At 47.2% G+C, this 6,355-nt stretch overlaps 1 long non-coding RNA gene across 3 annotated transcripts; it reads left to right on the top strand.

The window, feature by feature from the left end:
- Positions 1 to 951: 951 nt before the first annotated feature.
- On the top strand, positions 952 to 3,469 carry LOC126989936 (uncharacterized). Of its 3 annotated transcripts, none has more exons than XR_007743894.1 (3): positions 952 to 1,502; positions 1,893 to 2,154; positions 2,301 to 3,469. It is a non-coding gene; the product is annotated as an uncharacterized LOC126989936 (long non-coding RNA). The 3 variants fall into 3 exon arrangements; XR_007743896.1 differs by having other exon boundaries at positions 953 to 1,502; positions 1,893 to 2,222; XR_007743895.1 differs by lacking the exon at positions 952 to 1,502 and having other exon boundaries at positions 1,739 to 2,154.
- Positions 3,470 to 6,355: the final 2,886 nt, after the last annotated feature.

The following is a 6,355-nucleotide window of genomic DNA, read 5'->3' as shown; positions in this document are numbered from 1 at the left end:
GTTTTCTGATAGTGGGAGAAGTGGTTATCGTCTTGTGTGTGTGTTAATGTTTGCCTGCTATGATGCGAAAATAAATATATAAATGAGAGAGAGAAAAAAAAAAAAACATGATGGTGAGTGTTTTCTGATTGTGGGAGAAGTGGTTGGTGTTTTTAGTGAGTGTGTTTTGTTTTGTCTTTGAGCCGCCTCCTGTGATGCCAATATATGAACAAATAATTAACAGTGCATATCCTTAACCCAACAAGAGGACACTCGACTTATACATGACAACTCCTAGGCCGGTATTCTCAGACGCTTCTGTCTCTCATACCAACTTTTTTCACAGGGGTCAAAGGAGATCAGTCGGATTCTCATGAGTGTTTTTTTTAGGTCCATAGTACAGATAGGAGGTCAGACTACCACCAGGGTCATTAAACTACCCCTGGCAATACCCACAACGCCTACGAAAGCTGTGTGTGTGTGTGTGTGTGTGTGAGAGAGAGAGAGAGAGAGAGAGAGAGAGAGAGAGAGAGAGAGAGAGAGAGAGAGAGAGAGAGAGAGAGAGAGAGAGAGAGAGAGAGAGAGAGAGAGAGAGAGAGAGAGAGAGAAATATAAAAATAAATTCATAGATGGAGAGCAAGGATGAAAGAAAGTTAGAAATAGAATGAAGTAGAGAAGAGAAAAATAAAGAGACAGACGATTTAAGAGAAGTGGGCCCCGATGCGAATGTTAGAAAACTCTAGCGGGCCGTCCTCGTGAGCGTTAGCACTCTCACTGGTGCTTTCTCTCCGCAGGTGTGTGGGTGCAATGTATACCTGAATGATGTTAATTCGTGAACAGATTCCTACCAAGTAAAATCAATCAATCAATCAATCAGAGAAGGAAAATATAATAAAAAAGGAAAAATTGAATGAGAAAGAAAAGGGAAACGGATGCTGCGTCGCAAGCCGTCGCGAGGACTCTTTTGGATGCTTGTGCGTGTTTCCCAGGCCCGTCGGTCTTCCATCCCTGAACCGATAAACGCGGTGACCGGCGCCTTCACAGTAATTTTGATTAATTTTATAATCCAGTCCGGTACTTTTTAAGAAGCGAGTTCTTGCATCCTCGCCTCGGCGGGGGTGTGGAACGCCAGCGAGCCCAAGGTCTCCCTGGCGAGCATGGCAGGACTGGAGGGCTCCAGGCAGGGCTCCTCGGCGTCCCTCGGGGCCCCGACGGAGGTGCCGGAGATCTTCCGGCTACAAACCCGGGCAGGTGAAGTTCGTTAGCCGTGGTAGGCAGTCTGCCTAGGAGAGCAAACTCCGAACAATAAGCCCGGGCAGGTGGAGCTCGTTAGCCGTGGTAGGCAATCTGCCTAGGAGAGCAAACTCTAAACAAACCCGGGCAGGTGAGGCTCGTTAGCCGTGGGAGGCAATTCACCTAGGAGAGCAAACTCTAAACAAACCCGGGCAGGTGGAGGTCGTTAGCCGTGGGAGGCAATTCACCTAGGAGAGCAAACTCCGAACAATAAACCCGGGCAGGTGGAGGTCGTTAGCCGTGGTAGGCAATTCACCTAGGAGAGCAAACTCTAAACAAACCCGGGTAGGTGGAGGTCGTTAGCCGTGGGAGGCAATTCACCTAGGAGAGCAAACTCTAAACAAACCCGGGCAGGTGAGGCTCGCTAGCCGTGGTAGGCAGTTCACCTAGGAGAGCAAACTCTAAACAAACCCGGGCAGGTGGAGGTCGTTAGCCGTGGGAGGCAATTCACCTAGAAGAGCAAACTCTAAACAAACCCGGGCAGGTGGAGGTCGTTAGCCGTGGTAGGCAGTTCACCTAGGAGAGCAAACTCTAAACAAACCCTGGCAGGTGGAGGTCGTTAGCCGTGGGAGGTAATTCACCTAGGAGAGCAAACTCTAAACAAACCCGGGCAGGTGGAGGTCGTTAGCCGTGGGAGGTAATTCACCTAGGAGAGCAAACTCTAAACAAACCCGGGCAGGTGAGGCTCGTTAGCCGTGGTAGGCAGTTCACCTAGGAGAGCAAACTCTAAACAAACCCGGGCAGGTGGGGCTCGTTAGCCGTGGTAGGCAGTTCACCTAGGAGAGCAAACTCCGAACAACAAACCCGGGCAGGTGGAGCTCGTTAGCGTGAGCAGTTCACCTAGGAGAGCAAACTCCGAACAATAAACCCGGCCAGGTGGAGGTCGTCAGCCGTGGTAGGCAATCTGTCTAGGAGAGCAAACTCCGAACAATAAACCCGGGCAGGTGGAGGTCGTCAGCCGTGGTAGGCAATAAACCTAGGAGAGCAAACTCCGAACAATAAAGAACAATAACCCCGGGCAGGTGGAGGTCGTCAGCCGTGGTAGGCAATCTGTCTAGGAGAGCAAACTCCGAACAATAAACCCGGCCAGGTGGAGGTCGTCAGCCGTGGTAGGCAATCTGTCTAGGAGAGCAAACTCCGAACAATAAACCCGGCCAGGTGGAGGTCGTCAGCCGTGGTAGGCAATCTGTCTAGGAGAGCAAACTCCGAACAATAAACCCGGCCAGGTGGAGGTCGTCAGCCGTGGTAGGCAATCTGTCTAGGAGAGCAAACTCCGAACAATAAACCCGGCCAGGTGGAGGTCGTCAGCCGTGGTAGGCAATCTGCCTAGGAGAGCAAACTCCGAACAATAAACCCGGGCAGGTGGAGGTCGTCAGCCGTGGTAGGCAATCTGCCTAGGAGAGCAAACTCCGAACAATAAACCCGGGCAGGTGGAGGTCGTCAACCGTGGTAGGCAATCTGCCTAGGAGAGCAAACTCTAAACAAACCCGGGCTTGTGGTGCTCGTTATACTGTCGTAGACAATCCACGCGATGGGAACACCAAAGAAAAGGAAAATAAAAAGGAACACCAGAAAAATGGAAAACACAGAAACGAAACATCAAGAAAAGAAACAAAAAGATCATCCACCTTTAGGCCCTAACATCGCCAAAATTATGGATGGGTCTCTTCTGGGGAGAAAGCGGCTCATCCAGACCAAAGAACATCAACCAAAGGATGATATGAATAAATGAAATAAAAAAAAACAAAGAAAAACACATCAAGGAAAGAAAAATATAACAAACATCATCCACCTTCCGGCCCTGACTAACATCGGCAAAATTATGGTAGGGTCTCTTCTGGGGAGAAAGCGGCTCACCCAGACCAAAGAACATCAACAAGGGATGATATAGAAAAGAACACCCAAAAAAATGGAAAAAGAACAGAAAAAACATCGAAAAAGAAAAGCAACAGAAATAAATCAACAACATCAAGAAAAGAGAAATACAAAGAAGCATCATCCACCTTTCGGTCCCAAACAACATCACCAAAATTATGGATGGGTCTCTTCTGGGAGGAAAGCGGCTCATCCAGACCAAGGAACATCAACAAAAGGATGATAGGAAAAAAGAACACCAAAAAAGAACACCAAAAAAGAACATCAAAAAAGAAAACCAACACCGAGAAAACACAAAGGAAAAAAGAAAGAAAAAGAAAAGAAAAAGAAAACAAATAGAAAAAAGAAAAGAAAGAAAGAAAAGGAAAAAAAAAATAAAAAAAAAAAAAAAATAATAATATAAATAAATAAATACATAATATAGTAAAATTAACTAACTGACTCTAACTGCTTAACTAACTATCAAACTATCTATTTAACTAACCTACCTAACTGACGGTAATACAGCTGTTTGACTACCCATTACAAACAAACAACAAACCACTTAACGATCTAACATGGATAGTGAGGTAAGGTGGGATTAGACTTACAGGAGCTGCCTTGTATAAACCAACCGGCCTCTTGCAGACTCCTTACGTTCTTATGTTCTTTTACGTTTAAGAATATGGCCCTTAAACCCCATTCACACCTGTACTAATACCTGACTGGTTGGGTGACTCTTCTACCTCTGCCTGCCTCCAACCCACACCTAACCTAACCTAACCTTCATGTATATCCCCTTCACACCCGTACTAATACCTGGCTGGTTGGGTGACTTTTTCTACATCTGCCTGCCTCTTCCTGTTACTGTCTCCGTTATCAGCACATAATCTTCCCTCAACCATAAAACCCACACCTAACCTAACCTAACCTTCCTAACCTAACCTTACTGTATACCCCTTCATACCTGTGCTAATACATGGCTGGCTTACTTCCCTACATTCAACCACTAACACCCCCCCCCCCCATCACCCACACACACACACACGCATAAAACTATCAAACCCTCATTTAAAACAATATATGAAGCACTCACAAGAAAAAACACCTGGACGCAACACTGTATAAGGCAAAGATGATGGTGGGAAGAGGGGTGAAGGGGGGGTGGGAGGTCACACGATAACCTACGCATTACCCCGGCGCGCTCCTCCGTCCCCTTGGCTCGTGACCCCGCGCAGGTAACAGCAGACCCCCTCAGCCGGCGACACTGGACCGATTGTGACACGCAGCTTACCTTTCCCAGGCATACCCATTTCACTGACCCACGCGTGAGGAGGAGGAGGAGGAGGAGGATAAAATAGCAAGGGAAAAAGACGACGAGGTGGAGGTCAAGAAAGGGGAGCTAGCGAGAGGGAGAAAAAGGAGGAGGAGGAACACAAAAAAACACAAGGGAAGACCAAACAACAGCAGAACTGCTGGTCCTGACGAGGCTGTTTGTGACAAGCTACACTAACTATCTAATCAAAGGTGGAAGATGAAGGAAGGCAAAGGTGAAGGGTCCTCCCCACCCCCCCATCCCTCCAGCCAAAGCTGGCAGGAAAGGAAAAAGAACCATGCAGCATGGAAAAACTGCATGGAATTTATGTAGGAAAGAGGAAAGAACTACCATTACTGCTACCACTAACCGGGCGATTAAAGCGGACAAAGACACCAGTATTCGAAAGAACTTAACGTTATTACGACAATGAGTAATATCTTAGTTGCTGGTTGGATTCAAAATACTTGTCTAATCTATTCTTGAAGGCCGTAACTGTTGTACTATCAACGACATCACAGGGAAGAGAGTTCCAAACATTAACAACTCGATTGAAGAAGAAGTGTTTAGCTTCGTGCGACGATAATCTTTTACCACTTATCTTCAAATTGTGATTTCTTCTTGTTCTATTTGTGTGTGGGGGGTACGTGTGTTTGTGTTTGGGGGGGGTACGTGTGTTTGTGTGTGGTGGGGGTACGTGTCATTGTGTGTGTGTGTGGGGGGTACGTGTGTTTGTGTGTGGGGGGGGGTACGTGGGTTTTTGTGTGTGTGTGTGTGTGTGTGTGTGTGTGTGTGTGTGTGTGTGTGTGTGTGTGTGTGTGTGTCTAAGCCATCTATTCATATTTATCTATCTGCACACTACGTCGATATCTGAATCTATCCGTTAATGATATTTGAGAGGCAGGAATTGGTTGTTTTTTTGGGTGTCATCACTAAAAATTATTATCCAAGCTTATGACGATTACAAAATGTACAAATTGCAAATATTAACCTCGCCCTGATCCTCTTGTTTCCATCACATACAGAAGAAGAGCTAAGTTATTAAGCAATAGAAACTCCACAAGTAAACGCAAGAAAGTGTAAATACTGACCTCTTCCTGATGCTCCAATTTCTTACATGTACAGAGAAATCTTAGGTCGGCACTGTCAGACCCCTCCACACCTCACATCAACAATTTCCAAATGCCAAAAAGAATACAAATCAGGTTCTAATGAGTTTTTTTAAAGTTCTTTGGTACAAAGGAAGGGCCAAACTACCACCAGGGTTATTAAGCTACCCAAGGAAATGCCCAAAGCTCCTAGGAAAACCGTGTCAAATATGTGTGCTTGCGCCGATATGTTTAAGAGTATGTTTGTCAAGGCCAGGAGGTTCAGATGGTTATAGGACTGATTGAAGCCAGGAGAACGGCGGCAACTACTTCAATCGAGTCCAAGTATGATTATACCTTCACCAGGTTTCTAAGGAATATGATCAAAACAACCAAAAGTGGAAGAGTAAACATGTTGAGGTACAAAGTCCAATACACCTCCCGTGCTCTCCAGTAGACCGCGACAGGACCCAGGGAAAGCGGCAGCCCGACCCAGCAATTGTGAGTGGTGCCTCGTGGGAAGAGACGCCCGTTGTGGTGATGTAGAGACGCACACTGCCTCGTAGACGTCACTCGATGGAGGAGGACGGGCTCAGCAGAATGTCAGCTGCCTGAGTGCCCGAAGATGATGACGCCGGGGTAGACGGGGAGCCAAGGACGAACAAACGGTGTCAGCTCGGCGAGGAGACGAAACTGGGTAGGTGGGACGGAGGCGCAAGCAGGCCGTGCCCAGTGGACTGCGGGGCTCCAAAGTTGAGAGGGAGGATAGGGGACGCAGGTCCAGGATCGCTCTTGGGTCAGTTCCGCTCTGCCTCAGCTCTCGGGC

Source organism: Eriocheir sinensis, unplaced genomic scaffold (genome assembly GCF_024679095.1).
Source record: "Eriocheir sinensis breed Jianghai 21 unplaced genomic scaffold, ASM2467909v1 Scaffold138, whole genome shotgun sequence".
NCBI classification, from domain to species: domain Eukaryota; kingdom Metazoa; phylum Arthropoda; class Malacostraca; order Decapoda; family Varunidae; genus Eriocheir; species Eriocheir sinensis.
Note: the sequence above shows the minus strand (reverse complement) of the source record. Positions and strands in the feature narration are given on the sequence as shown.